Raw genomic sequence first — 15,613 nt, 5'->3', positions numbered from 1 at the left:
TAATCATGTCAATGGTGATAATTTTATTTGTCCTTTTTTTTTGTGTTGTTTCCATTATGAAGAAGACGCGAGGGGTAGGAATGACATCGACGTTTGGTCCTCGATTAGAGTCAGGTAGTAAGTAAGTAGGTATACGCAAACACACACACACAAACATAGTCAGTTAGTCAGAGACACACATATTCCATACATACATTCATACATATTTCCGGTGGCAGAAGTCCAGGGTATATCTCATTGTCATTACGTCACTAGACTCTGTCATTTGGTTTTTTTCAAGCATCCGTTTTTCTCACCGCGGGATACACGAGGGCTTGATGATCGTAATTATAGACGAGTCGTTGTAAAGAAGGTAGAGGACGGGAGTGACGGACCTACAAACCGACCGTCACAACCGACCGTCACAACGCCGGACAAGAATCTAACGCAGCTGCGCACACACGTCCTCCCCACACGTGTCCATAGATTTGTTTCGGCTTTCCAATTTTTCTTCTTCTTCTTCTTCTTCTTCTTCTTTGCGATATAACTCTCTGATGACTTTTCTTCCTAATGAAACAGAGAGAGAGAGAGAGAGAGAAAAAAAATCACTGTGCTTTTCTTCAGGTGTATGCAATTTATACATCATTGATTCGGCTTTGAACTTTTATTATTATTTGTTGTCGTTGTTGATAGTTTAAACATTAAATTAGAATTAGTTGGATGAAAATTGTCGATTTCGTATTTATTATAGTCAAATGAAAAAGATAGGAATAAGGATCGAAGGTAGGCGTCAGGAACCTTCTCAACGTCAGGTTCCTTGTTTTGAATCCCGTGATTTTGCTATCCGCTCGTTTCGGACAGAATTTGCATTTGAAGAACGCAAAATTGGGCGGCGCAAAGATAGAGCTAATGCTCGCGGGGCGGACCTGCGCGCCGTGTAAAGACAGGGTAGACCTGACCATTCCAGGTTCATCATCGTCTACGCGCTTTCACATCGACTTTTCATTTTCTTCCTCATCGCGAAAACGAAGAATAAAGGTCGTTGTTTATACCTCCTACCGGAGGGGAGCTTGCCCGAAGCCATTACGAATTACCGAATTACGTGAATTACCTATCGAAAGCATGCTTTAAATCAATTTGTTCAGAGATGCACTCGTGAATCTTCGTATAACTTCGGTTCATCATCATTGCATCGTTGCAACTTCATTTCACGCGCCACAGACTTTTCCAATTCAAGGATAATATTTTTCACGTCGGAGCTTTTTTTTTCTTCTTTTTTTTTTGTTTTTTTTTACCAAGATAGATTTCTTATACTTTTCACGTTGCGGGGTAAAAAGCTTAGGTCGAAATTGTGATCAGGAGTATATTATTAGCTTGCCTAGAGGTTACTCTACCTTCGAAGATTACACGTCTGCGATCGAATTTCGTCTCTCTTTCACTCTCACGAATTAGTAAAAACGGATTCGGTATCCCGAATTTACATACATTCTACAAAGAGACGAACTCAACTGGATCGATGACGTTGACGTTCGTTCATTCGTTCGTTCGTTCGATTCATCCGTGAGTTTTAAGATCGTATGGCAATATCATCCTGTACCTTTATCATCGCTCAACTCTGGTGATGATCGATGCTACTAGTTTGAAAAATCATTTGCTTTTAAGAATAATCGGTAGAGACGCGGTTTGTAACGTGATAGTCGTGTCGTGGTATACGCGAGATGAGAACGATCATCATCCAGTGTTGCCATTTTAGAACTTTTCCGTTGGAGTTGTATATTTTTTGAGAAATCGTAAAGGTTTTCAGTATCCATCCGTTAAAGTAGAACATTTCTCGAGATTCTACTTTATACTCTTCCTTGGGTAACTCTCAAGTATATCGCGTTATTTGATATCTTACAAACACAACACACACGCGTCGTATATGTGTAAGTATATATATTTATATATATATAAAATATATATTTTTGAAGATTTTCATTTGAGAATTATTCGAGACATATCTTTGTACTCGTTAGCAGCTACACATAAATGGTGCAAATTGTATGATATCAAACTAACACCGCCGTTGCCCCCTCACTGTTTTCCAAGATGGCGTATGTATGCTCGTTTTCTCTACTACCATTCGGTGCACGGCTCCGCCAATTGGATACGTCCGGTCTGCCGGTCCGAACGAAGGTGTCCGATCGATGTGAACTTTTAAACGTGAGCGACGATCCGCGTCCAAATAGATTAGTCTCGCAAAATGATTATTCCCAAGAAAAAATATACCAAGTGGGTGTCGATTATTTTTTCATCTTTGGTATCACACAAGTTGGTCCTCGAATACAATCAAGACAAAAAAGTTAAGGTGCTTGTTCGAAAACTACTCTGTGCATTTTATCAATTAAGAATGAACCCTTCAGAGAGCGAGAGAGAGAGAGAGAGAGAGAGAGAGAGTCTAAGATAAATTAGAAAAGGATGTGCAATGAGCAGTTAAGTGGCTACTCGTCTCTATCGCTTTCGTGCGTCCCACACTGTCGCTTGGTTTCCAGTCACGAGGGTGTAAAGAACAATAAAGGCGTACGTGCGAAGTTAGAAAGGGAAGGATTACATGCACGAATACCTTGTCGTTGTTGTTCTTGTTATTCGTACTCGAACTTCGATCGTTCACTTTTCCTTCGTTGCAATGCTTTGCAACCAACCGCTTTTCGTTCGTCTTTTTGTATATACTTGCTCTTTCTAAGTACATACTCTTAAACTTATATATATATAACATGTATAGATAGATACACATACATGTATTCAGTGGCGTCAAGTATTATAGAATCGTCGAATTCCGCGATTCTTTACACCGCTCGCGTGTGCTCGCACTTGGAAAGTTTCTTACTCGTCTAGACATCGGAATTGCTCTCTTTCTTTTTTCTTCTTCTTCTTCTTCTTCTTCTTCTTCTTATTCTCGTTCCGCGTTTCTGTAATACTATTTGTTTTTTCAATCGAGTATGAAAGTGCTTTGGACGCGTACTAAGTTCTCTTATCGCTTAGGTTCGACGTGAAATCATAATGATATCATTACGGACCATACATACTAGTGGTTGGTTGCTTTGCTTGCTTGCTTCGTTGGTTGGTTGGTTGGTTGGTTGGTTGGCAGCGATAGTAAATATAACCGATAATAAAATGTCCTGGCTATCTGTATCGTCGTGATACTACTATAGCTTGCTTAAATAATAAATAACATGCTCTTATAGTACTAGTTGCTTCAATTGTGTGTATACTAAAGTTCTTGTTCTACGAAACTTTGCAATTTGCACAATACTCGCTCGCTCGCTCGCTCACGTTGACAGAGAAACATTTTTCTAAACTGCCTGACGAATTAACCAACTTCACGCCTACTTTATTTCGAGCCTATTTCACTTGAATACAATACACATACTTACTTACTTACTTATTTACTTACTTACTTACTTACTTACTTAGTTATCAATGTGAGTAGTATATTCGATCGAAACTAACATCCATTTTCTAAACTACATGACTACGAATAGAATACGTTGTAGTAGTTTTTTTTTTTTTTGATATCGTCTTGTTGATAATACAAAAGATTCAAGAAAAATATTAATCTAATGTAAAAGGTGTTAAGATTAATCATACTCGTGAAAGATATTATTAATTAAAGATCAACACCGTTCACGAAAATGAATACTTAGTGTAGTTTGGTTGATGTGTTTACAAGATTGAAATTGTATCACGATTGCTATTAAAAATTCGTAATAGTGTGCGTGCTGCTTTACTTCAAAATTAATAATAACTGATTTTTCTTTTTCTTTGATCTTTTTCTTCTCAATTGCAATTGCACTCTTACACATGTAAGTAGTACGGCGCATATTACTGCGCATATTACTGCGCGGCATTCGCGTTGTTTCGGAACTTTCATACGTTCGATCAGTTTTCGAATTAACTCATTAGCGCTAATGAGAGAATCTGAAGTCAATTAAGCACACGGTGATAATATAAGAGCGATAAACGAGAATCCAATGAATATGCAAGCTAAATCCAAGACTATACTCGATCCGACCACCTGCCATTTATATACTTTCCTTTATTTTAACTTACAAACGATGTATGTATGTGAAGATACTCAAGAAGATTGCAAGAAAAACACTCCTGAACAAAGAAAGATGCCAAACTGAGAATATCAACGAATGGGTGGTGCTGGATAATAGTCAGAGTAGCAACGTGACAAATCTCCATTAGGCCATAGAGGACAGGGCAGACCTAGAAAACGCTGGAACGACAACCTGAATGTACAGGAGGCAAGATGACGAAGAATGAACAGGCAACTCACCTAGCATTGAGCAGGAAGAAGAAGAAGATAATTGAATAAAAAAATGTATTATTTTAATATTTGCCTAAATTTGACAGAAAAAAAAGATAAACGTTCGATTTGAATTACACTACGAATGAAAAAAAAAAAAAAGAAAATAAAATACAAATGAAGTATGAAACAGGAAGAGTATAGAACGTAGGCGTAGTAGACTAGTGTAATCTATATACACATATATATATGTATATATATATATATATATATATACATATTCGGTGTAAATGCGGTGTGCATGCGGTTCCATGATTACATTTACAAATAGTTAAAGCCATTAGTGGACACGCGAAACCTCGGGGGTACTAATTTAATCCAGCTCAGTAATTACGAAAGATTCTAACGACCTTCGCCGCCTCGTTTACGTTTTCACGATTGTTCTCGCCGCTCCCGTTCATCGAGTAGACCTCAAAATTTTCATTTTACGTTGAAACAACCCTTTTCTCTTCACCTATACAACCAACCACAACCACCACCACCACCACTCTACGATTCTAACGCTTGATATTAAACCTTTCTCATTTTTTTGTGTCTACTTACGTCAGTTTTAGTCTCTCTCTCTCTCTGTCTCATTTTTTTTTCTGTTATATCTTCTTTCTCTTTTTTTTTCTTTGTTTCTTTCTTTGTCTCGCAAGTATCCAAGGGGCAAAATATTTCGCATGGCAAACTCGTAGATATGGAAATTCAACCTCGTCGTCTCGGTAAAAGAGGATTTATTTCCGAGCTAGCGCATATTAATACTCACGCCGTATTTCACGCGTCGCTGTTTTACGCGCTTGTGTTTATATACCACTCTCTCTCTCTCTCTCTCTGTCTCTCTGTGTTTTTTTGAATATGTGTGTAGGTGTGGGTTTACCTATATTATGTATAAGTTTACGTAGGTGTACTCCTTTCGTCCGGAAAAACGCACAACCGACACTAATTTATGACGTTCGGTTTTTACATTTGATTCTTCCATTCGTTCGTTCGTTCGTTCGTTCCTTTTGCAAACTCTGCTTCTTTTTTTTTTTTTTATCTTCGTCATTTTAAAAAGAAGAAATTTATCGACAAAAATTAAGACACCTTCGATGACGAAGTCCGTTTTTTTTTTTTTTTTTGTTATGTTATGTTCGTGTTCTGTGGATCATGCGTGGGTTCAAATTTAGGATGTTAATCATGCATCTTAGTTTTTACTTCTTCGTGAACAAAGTTAATTACAATTTTTGATTTAAATCTGATGGAATATTTAACAAAAATGTTTACTGAATCTAAAGATTTAAATAAATAATGAATATTGTTGTTGGATATTGAAAAAAAAAAAAATTTATCTCCCCGTCGGGGAATCGAACCCCGGTCTCCCGCGTGACAGGCGGGGATACTAACCACTATACTAACGAGGATTAGTTGTGAGAGTGACAACTTTTTTTCTTCATAAAATTATAAATATTTGGTATGTAACACGTTCGTCACTATGGCACTGTATATGGTGACGGGCATGCTTCTCCGGGGGCCCCGTCACCGTATATTTCGGTAAATAAAAGAGATAGTTTTATATTTTATTATTTTCGATAAATAAATGCACCCACGTTATTTTTTCTAACAACAACAACTCGACATTTTAATGAACACATTAAATAAACTATTTTTAGATTTGATATCTGCATCAGTGTCTATTCGTTTCGTTATTTTATTAAAACTTCTTATCATAGTACAAAAATATAGATAATGTATCGAAACTATCGTATCAAAACGATTTATCGTTTATGCTACGTTGAAAAGGCAAAATAAAAAGAACGGCTTTGATTATCGGATTACCCGTGATTGCTTTTAATAGTGACATTTATCGTAGTCACAAAGTTCATTTCTTTTTTTTTTTTTTTTTTCCTGAAGAACGGGATTGTTGGTAACAGAGAGAGAGAGAGTGAGAGAGAGAGAGAGAGAGAGAGAGATAAGTGAAGAAGGGAAGAGGGGAGGTGGGTGACTTTAACATCGAGCGTCAGTTTGAGGGTGTGCCATGTGATAGCTGACTTATTTTCATTAATCACGTTCATAGGAACTTACGTGACACCTCTTCAGCACGTGACACGAAAGAAGTGACTACTACGTTGACTACCACGAAAAAGGCGACCGTTCGTTCGTTCGTTCGTTCGCGCCGGTTTATAGACATTCGTATAAAGCACACACAATAAAAGAGAGAAAGAAATAATTACCACCACCAGCACCACCAGTAACCATTTTCACCACTACCACCACCATTACCACACTACCAAACATTCGCATACTCTCTGGGGGAATGAAAAGCCTAGAAAGGAAGAGTTAGAACAAATTACTCAGCGCTCTGCCGCGCCCGTTTGATAAATCTACTCAAAATAATGACAAGCTAGATCGGCCAACTTGCGTTCGTACCCTAAGAGAAACTACCCTCAGTTAAATATTACTATGGCAGATTTTTTCTTTTTTTTTCTTTTTTATCGAACCATCTAAGAAGAAAGCTTTAAGAAAGTACCAATCTTAGTACTATACGAATAGATTAATATTATCAATCTTTTTTGTTTTAAATTAGGAACTCTATATTAATGTTATGTTCCTTTTTATTATTATTATTATTATTATTTGTTATCGTTATCACATCTACACCATTACCACCACCACCACCTACATCACCATCATCATACCATTATTATTGTTATCATATTATCGCGATATTATTACCATGATAAATTTCAACACATAAAGAGTTCTCTAGTTATTTAATATATATCTTCTTCTTCTTAATATATATAAATTACGTGTCACTTTGTTTGTCCGCAATGGACTCCTAAATTACTGAACCGATTTTAATCAAATTTAGCACACTGTGTGCAGTTTCATTCAACTTGAAAGATAGAATAGTTTATATTTCAATTTATAATCGCAATATTATTTTATTAATCACGAATCATATCACTAGTTATCACTATTCCAGTCGTTTTGAGACGCTTCGAAAAAATAACATTTCGCCATGTTAAAAATTATTGTTTTGCTTCGGGACCAAGTGCATAATGTTTTTAGATATCTAAACTACACTTCAAGCTAAACAAAACAAAACAAAAGAAAAATCGATTTTTTTGGAAAATTCTATAGTGATGTGTGTTTACCACCTTAAAAGCAATAGAAAAAAAAAAAGAAAAGAAGAAAATAACCGAATGATATAAATATAATAAGTAAATATATATTCGGAAGCATTCCTTTGGAGTATATAAACCGATGTTAAAGTAAAATACGTGTTTTTAACGTGAAAATTAGAGACACGCAGCAGGTGTATCTCTGTTGGGTTGTATGAAAGACGGACAGGCGGTGCACCGTTTCATTAATTGGCTTTGGTCCCTTCGTTAAAGACCGATAAATATCTGAACGATTAATAAAAAGTGCCGACTTTTTTTTTCTTTCTTTCTTTCTTTAACCTTAACATATGCTTTATATATTTTTTTTTCTACTTTAACGGTTAAAAGAATCGCGTTAAAATGAAAGAAGAGATGTGGAAGACGAAATGATGACAAAAAAGAGAGAGAGAGAGAGAGATAGATTCCATCATCAAGAAGCGGAAGTTGGATAGATGGTTACGATTCGCGAATTTTTGCTCATGTCTTTTTACCTTCATACCTGGAGAACAGCCTTCATTTCTGGCGTTGTTAAGAAATGTAAAATGTAGAAACGCAAAGTATGGTCTCTTTATAAATATACTTCATGCATGACGTGTATTAAAATCAAAAGCAAAAAGACAAAAATGAATTACCACAATCAATTGAGATCTTGCCGGTTCCAAGAAGAGAATAATATATCTCAAATCTTTTTTGACATAATTTTAATAAATGACTGTACGCGCGACTGTTTTATGGTATACATTATAAATGTTGACAGAAATAATTAACGTCTTGTGCATTGAGTAAAACGTGAAGAGAGTGAGTGAGAAGAGTGAGTGTAAGAAAAACTCAAAAAAAGTATAAAATATGAAATGAAACCTTTTTTTTTTACAATAACTGAAGTTGTTGGATGAGAAAGAGAAAAAAATATATATAATTGATTAACATTTTTTATTCTTACAAATTATATGTAATATTATTTTAAAGTGAACATTACTTTAGAATAATCAAGGTAATTTGAAAATCGTGAAACGGAAGAAACCGTGAAACCCCGATAGAACAAAATTAATTAATTAATTAAATTCAGTGTAACAATATGTTTGTCCATTAATAATTCCGAAACTATTCAACTTATCTTAATGAAATTTGCTTTTATTTCACGTGATTTTTTGTTTCCAACTTAGCACATAGCACAATTTTTATCGTTTTATTATTTTTTATTATTAATTTAAAGATTTCAATAGATGATGACGCACTGTATTACAATTCAATTATTTTGAAGCTTGGTTTTTTCTTTGAAAGTTTCACTTCACACTTCATGTGTGATCTGCACACATCTGTTTTTTTCTCTGTTTATCAATGAGCATGAATCTTAGTTCTCATTTTCGACTAATGATAAAGATTTATCGTTTTGATCGGCACGGTAGTTGTTCGTGTTTGATAAATAAGTAAGTAACTGAGTAAGTTAGTAAGTAAGTAAGTAAGTAAGTAAGTAAAAGAGAAGAGTCCTTTAACGCGTTGCTGAACCGATGATAATAGAGTTGCGGAATCGTCGTAAATCTAGTGGCGCTCGTAAATCATTAGATTTAAAGTAGGTATTATAAAAAGAAACCGATTGATAATGCGGCAGATCGTAAAACCTGGCGTTATTGCTCATAAAAATACTCGACTTCCTTCGTCCGGCACGTAATATAATCAGTGAATGAAACACGGGCGGCATCCTTGCTTTGTGGAAATCCAAGACGGTTAAGAGGATCATAAGGGTCGAGAATGAGCAGCACCTATGGTCGGTCTCGTATATCTATACGTATGCATCGTCAAAATATGTAACCCCCCCTACCCCCTACCCCCTACCCCCCACACCCCCGCCTCCTCCCCCGATAATATCCAAGGTATGAAGACAAGAGAAGGACATGAGAGATAAATATACTGAGAGACTAAATAAAAAAAAAAAAAACAGATGTGTGCAAATCAGATAAAAGTGAAACCTTCAAAGAAAAAATCAAGCTTCAAAATAATTGAATTGTGATACAGTGCCATCTATTGAAACGAATCTTACAGAACTTATAGATACATTTCGAAATAAAAATCTTTAAATTAGTAAAAAGAAAATTGTGCTATGTGCTAAGTTGAAATAAATCACGTTGAAATAAAAGCAAATTTCATTGAAATATGTTGTGTAGTTTCGAAATTATTAATGGACAAACATATTGTTACACTGAATTTGATTAATTAATTAATTAATTAATTAATATATAGAATTAAATGACATATTAAATGTAATTAATTATTTTTGTTTCATCGTGGTTTCATGGTTTCTTCCTTTTGACGATTTTCAAATCACCCTGATTATTCTAAAGAAGTTTTTTCACTTGAACAAAAAAAAAAAGAAAAAAAAATCAGAGACAAGGTTGTACAATTTTTTTTGTCGAGAAAGAGATGAAGATAGAGATAGATAACACGACGAGTGAAAGAAGGACACCGAAGAAGAAGGCCTTGAGGGAGGGGGGAAAAAGAGAAGGAAAGATCTATTATACTGTTAATTACTTTAATTAGGGATGTATAATTATCAGCAAGTCTTCGTAGAGAGTTAAGTTCTAATAGCACTAAACTTCTATACGTGCAAATTGGCAAATATAATGGTACTTAACTACTAGAACTACTTTTATTCTACAACTTCAGGTTCCTTCAATTTCTTTTACCATTTTTTTTCTTTTTTATCTATTCTCTCTCGAAACGTCACAAACACGACGACGACTCGTTGACACACAGTTTTACTTTGTACAAAAAAAGAGCTTAGATATTTATATGAAAAAAACAAAAAAAAAAAACAACAATATTATAATAAAATAAATAATTAAACACTTGTTATGGTTGTTTTATAATTTGTAATAAATAATTATTTGCAAATAGTAGGCAAATAATAGGGAGGGGTGACGTTTATTAAAAATTCAATGAAAATGTGTGTCAGTTATCAGTTGATAATATAAAACATATTCAAATGTGATCATTAATTTTGCCTTTCTATTAAAGTTATTAAAAATTAACATATTATAAATATTCACAAGAATTTTCCTTAGTAGTAGATGATGATGATGATGATGATGATGATGATGATGGTGGTGGTGTTAATCAAAGATGGCTGGCTACCACCTTCGTTCCATGCCCACGTTTATGTTCTCGATTCTTCTGACCTAAGAAAGAAAAGTTGTTGTTAAGTTAGTCTTGTGGACAGTTATTAATCGTTTTATCCTATATACAACATGTTCATACATGTTCATAGCAGTAAAACAAAGAATATTGTTGACTACTTCCGAGTCTTTTTTTTTTTTTTTTTTTTTTTTTTTAACTTCAACCATGATTTACCTGTGGAAGAATCAATGCAGTTGTTAGTTTACTTGGAAATGAATTCTTTTCTTTTTTTTTTTTTTTCAATGAAACAAGTGTGTGTAAAAATCATCTGTCAATGTGAAAAAAAATACATTTTCGTTGACAAAAATGAAATAAAAGGTTTACACGTGTAAAACTGTTTAGAATAGTTTAAGCGCATCTCGAAGATGGCAATGAGAATGGGCAAATGCAATATCTTCGGATCAATAATACCGCCCAGCCTCGAACCACTTTCTGTTTTTAATTATACAGTAGGTTAGTCGAGGTCAACTCCATTAAGTCCGTAATGCCGTAAAATCTTATGTTACAACGATCTTTATTTCGATTTCTTTCTAACAGCTTCCATTACGTTCATTTGCTCGAAACTTTTCCTATCATCATTCGTTCATTCGTATTTTTCATTCGTTTGTAATCCCCCTTTTGAAAAACATTATAAGGAGGAGGAGGGGGGAGTTGTTTTATACCGTTTCTTTCATTTTTAATTAGAATTTAAGATACTTAACATTAATTATTTCATTAAGATTTTCATTTGTACGCAGGTTAGTTTAACACTTTGCGTCATAGAATTTCAGATAATAAAATAGAGCCCTTATTATGTTGCATAGAGAAATTTAATTACGTTTGAACCTTTGCTTAGCACACTTGGTCCGAAAGGAACCCAGAGACTCCTCCCAATTGTACTCAACTTTGGTCATTTTTTTCAACATATTTCAATTTCATTTAAAACTATAAAACCAATATAGTCTTTTTAAGTAAGTATTAAAGAAGTTTCAAAAAAAATGTTGAAGTAAATCTATGCAATAGTTTTTTTTTTATAACAATTTTTCTCGCTCGGGTCTTTTGGAGCTGGGTGTGGTAAGCGTGTTATTCCCAGAAGGGTGGTAAGCAAAGGTTCAATTAAACAAAATTGATATATTTTTTATTAATAAAGGTATTGCATAATGTAATAATGTAAAAACATAATAAAAAAAAGTTAATAACCAATTGTTTTGCGTAAATAAGACGAAATACAATCTTATGAGCATGGTGTAGCTATTGCAATACACCATCAAAAAGGTGGGACACTTTTAAATCCCACCGTGGCCTAAAGAGTTAGAATACATGAGAGAAATGAAGAAGAAGAATAAAAATGAAGTGATTATCTTATTAAAGATACACGTTATGCAGGGTGTTCGGATAATTTAAAGGGTATTAATTGTCCTTCGATTTACAAATAAATAAATCTAACCAGATAGAAACACGAAAGATTAAAATTGAAAAAACGATGCTGCTGGAACAATTAAAAAAAAAAAAAAGAAAAAAACAAACAAACAAAACGATACAAGATCGCTAGTGGCAGGTAACGAGTTGGAAAGCTACTAAAGGTAACGCCGTTATCTTCTTTATTTGCTGCAAATGGCAAGAAAGTAATAAAGAAATAAAGAAATCGAAAAAAGATAATTCCATCTGTTTCTCATAGAAATGAAACGTGTATGTATTTGTAGCGATTCTATTGGGTGCGATTAACTCGTTGACGGTGAACGATTGAACGAGTTGAGCTGAGTTGAACTGAGAGAACAAGTTGAACAAAATCGGCTTGTTGTGGTTCATCCTTTCGAGTCTTTTGCGAGCTACGAGGTACGAAAGAATAAGAGATAATAATCGTTCCAAGTAGAACGAGATAAAGAAAGAAAGAGAGAGAGAGAGAGAGAGAGAGAGGAGGGTGGAGGGTTGTGGTGATGGTGGTGGTAGTTATTTTTACGAGATTTCAAACGGGTCTTGGAGTTAAGGTATATAATACGTAGAAAACGCCATCTTCTTTTACTCTCGTTTAAAACCGTTTGCAAGTCTCCTCTCCTCTCCTCTCCTCTCCTCTCCTCTTATCTCCTCTCGTCTCGTCTCCACTTAGGGTGGGCTTTTTTTTCAACTTCGTGTTTGCCTTTCCATCTTCGACAAATCGTATCGAAACGGGGCCCATTGCCTGCCTCGTTATTACCGGATGAGAACCCAACTTACGTTTAGCCTTCGTGGAAACTACTACGAACATCGTAATTGCTCTTTATCCCCGTGTAATTGTTACTTCTTTTTCACTGGGTGGGAGGGAAAAAAGAAAGAAAGAAAGAAAGAAAGAAAGAAATAAGGGCACAAGGGGGAAGGGGGGGGGGAGAAGAGGGCGAAGCGCGAAACCTTTCAAAATTACAAACACTCGACGTTATCTTTTCGTATTTTTGTTTTTTGTTTTGACATTCGCGTTTGTGATTTTAATGGCAAATAATATCGATTATTCTTCACGCTTAATAACAGATCATGGAAATGAACTCGACATTAAGTTTCGAATCGACGATGAAGACGACGATGAAGACAACAAAAATAATGAAATAAAGAATGAAGGCGTGAAGAAATTGGAGGGGTAGCGTATAGAACGATCCTTGTCCAAGTTCTGCTTGGACTTGAACAACCCAACAACAACGAAAGAAGAACTTTCAAAGATGCAAGACGAAGAAGAAGAAAAACAAGAAGAAGAAAAATAAGAAAAATAAGAAGAAGAAGAAGAAGAAGAAGAAGAAGAAGAAGAAGAGGAGGAGAGAAAGATTCGAGTATCCTCCGGTTTCTCAGAGAGAGAGAGAGAGAGAGAGAGAGACAGAGAGAGACAGAGAGAGACAGAGAGAGAGTATCGGAGGCAACGAGGCTAGCACCCAGATAATATGCTAATTCCTTGACAGGTAAGTAAAGCACGTAGAAAGAGAGAAAGAGAAGAGAATCGACGCAGGCTAACCTCACAATTTTGTCGAATCGGTAATGGTTATGGCCGTTAATGGCCATGCATTTCGAACTGGCCAGAGATCGTTTTACAAGACTGCTTCTTCTTCTATATCCTCCAACGAAAGAACAGAACCGAGAACCGAACAGAACCGAACAGAACAGAACAGAAGAGAAAAGAAGAGAAAAGGAGCTACCACACACACTCGATTCCTCCTACCGTTTCCACAACCCCCCCCCTCCAACTCCACTCCCACCCCCCATACTACATTTTGTTTCAAACCGGACTTTCCTAAGAATATTTTTCCCCTTAGACGCCACAAAGTGCCGAAACATTTGAGAGAGAGAGACACCTCCTTCTTTAACATCGTACGCGTTAGGTACACGCACGGTATTACTTACATTCGTACACGCGTAATTAGATATATATATATATAGATGAAGGAGAGAAAAGATCGAGAATAAAGATCGATAAAAGATAAAGTAGCTGCGAATTGGATTATTATATCATCGTGAATCGTGGGCTAGGTCAGCGGTCGCGAGGAGAGGTCAAACGAAGAAGCGTAATATCGATTCGAGTATAATGAAACACCGTTGTTGAATCGCCATGCCCGGTCCGAGTATACCATATATATATATATATATATCTATATCTATATATATATGTTCCGCGATACCTAATTATCTTTTGCAGGCCGCCTCGATAATATTTATGGGATCGAAAAGGAAAGATCGAATCGAGTTACTTCCCCAGACTTTTTACCATCTGCCTTTATGATCTGTCCACCACTTTAAGTTCCTTTTTTATTTTTTTTCTTATATATATATATATATATATATATATATGTATATGTATATATGTGATTCGAGATGGTTCATATTTCGATAGGATAAGATCGATTGAAATTGTTCATCTTACGTTCTTCCGAAGAATTGTGTGACAAGAAGGTGCACCTTTTATCGATCCATCCTTTTTCTTTTTCTCTGGTATGGTATTACGACAAAAGGGTTTACTCTCTTTCTGTCTCTCTCTCTCTCTCTCTCTCTCTCTCTCTCTCTCTGTGTGTTTCTTTTTGCTCGCGTTAAAGTTCGATTTCATTCATTGGAAGGTTTGGTATGAGGGGGAGGAGAAGGAGGAGGAGGAGGATGTGACGTGTGTTACGCTCGGGCCTTGCCGAGTTAAGTCAGGTTTTAACGGTCGCGTGCTCACGTCATCGTGCGTGCCTTCTTTGCTGGTCCACACGAATGGACCACACGAAGCTAAACAACACCACACGGACGGGAGGGACTCGATCGTCACGAAGAAAAAGAGACGAGTTTACTTACGTTTCGTTCATTCCTTTATTTTTGATCTATTCGTCCGTCTGACCATCCATCATCCATCTATCCATCCATTCGTTTGTTTGTTTGTTTGTTTGTTCATTCCATTTATTTTGGCCTACTTTCAATTGTACACTACTTTCCATCGATGATGATGATGATGATGCTGCTGCTGCTGCTGCTGCTGCTGATGATGATGATGATGATGATGATGATGATCTTTACAACAACTTAAACACAATTGTGTTGGAATACAAAAAAGCACAGACTTAATATTGTATTGTTCATATTTTTGGTATTTTTTATATATTGCATTTATAAAAATAAATGAATTGTTATTAACAATAAGTGTTACGAGGACTTACAGCATACATTCCATGAGAGTGTGCAGCCTTCGAATGAAAAACCCCACGAAGAAAACCTTTCTTTCGGTAGGATAAACAAAACACGAAGACGAATTTGAACGTGAACGTCCAAACGTATGAACTTTGTAAATAAACGTTTAGTATACTCGTAAACTTCGTACGATACGTTCGCAAAACTAAATCCTTGTAGTATCACTCTTTCTTTATCTTATTTATTGCAACGTGTGTATATTATTTGTTTATAATATTATAAAAAATATAACAGAACAACTTCTTGCATTTTCAGGTATAAAACATATAACCAAAAAAAGAAAAAAATGTTCAATCGTATTTTATAATGAAATTAATTTAGAAAACATCGTTCG

General features: G+C 35.4%; 1 protein-coding gene and 1 non-coding gene across 2 annotated transcripts in view; one reads left to right on the top strand and one right to left on the bottom strand.

Annotated features, from left to right (window-relative positions):
* ss (aryl hydrocarbon receptor spineless) overlaps positions 1-15,613 on the top strand; it is a 102,106-nt gene that overhangs the window by 5,550 nt on the left and 80,943 nt on the right.
* On the bottom strand, positions 5,641-5,712 carry TRNAD-GUC (transfer RNA aspartic acid (anticodon GUC)). Its single transcript has one exon. It is a non-coding gene; the product is annotated as a tRNA-Asp (tRNA).

The sequence above is a fragment of the Polistes dominula genome, unplaced genomic scaffold (genome assembly GCF_049000335.1).
Source record: "Polistes dominula isolate Pdom_NZ unplaced genomic scaffold, Pdom_raw_medaka contig_15, whole genome shotgun sequence".
Lineage (NCBI taxonomy): Eukaryota > Metazoa > Arthropoda > Insecta > Hymenoptera > Vespidae > Polistes > Polistes dominula.
The sequence above is the reverse complement of the archived record's forward strand: the minus strand, read 5'-3'. Positions and strand labels throughout refer to the sequence as shown.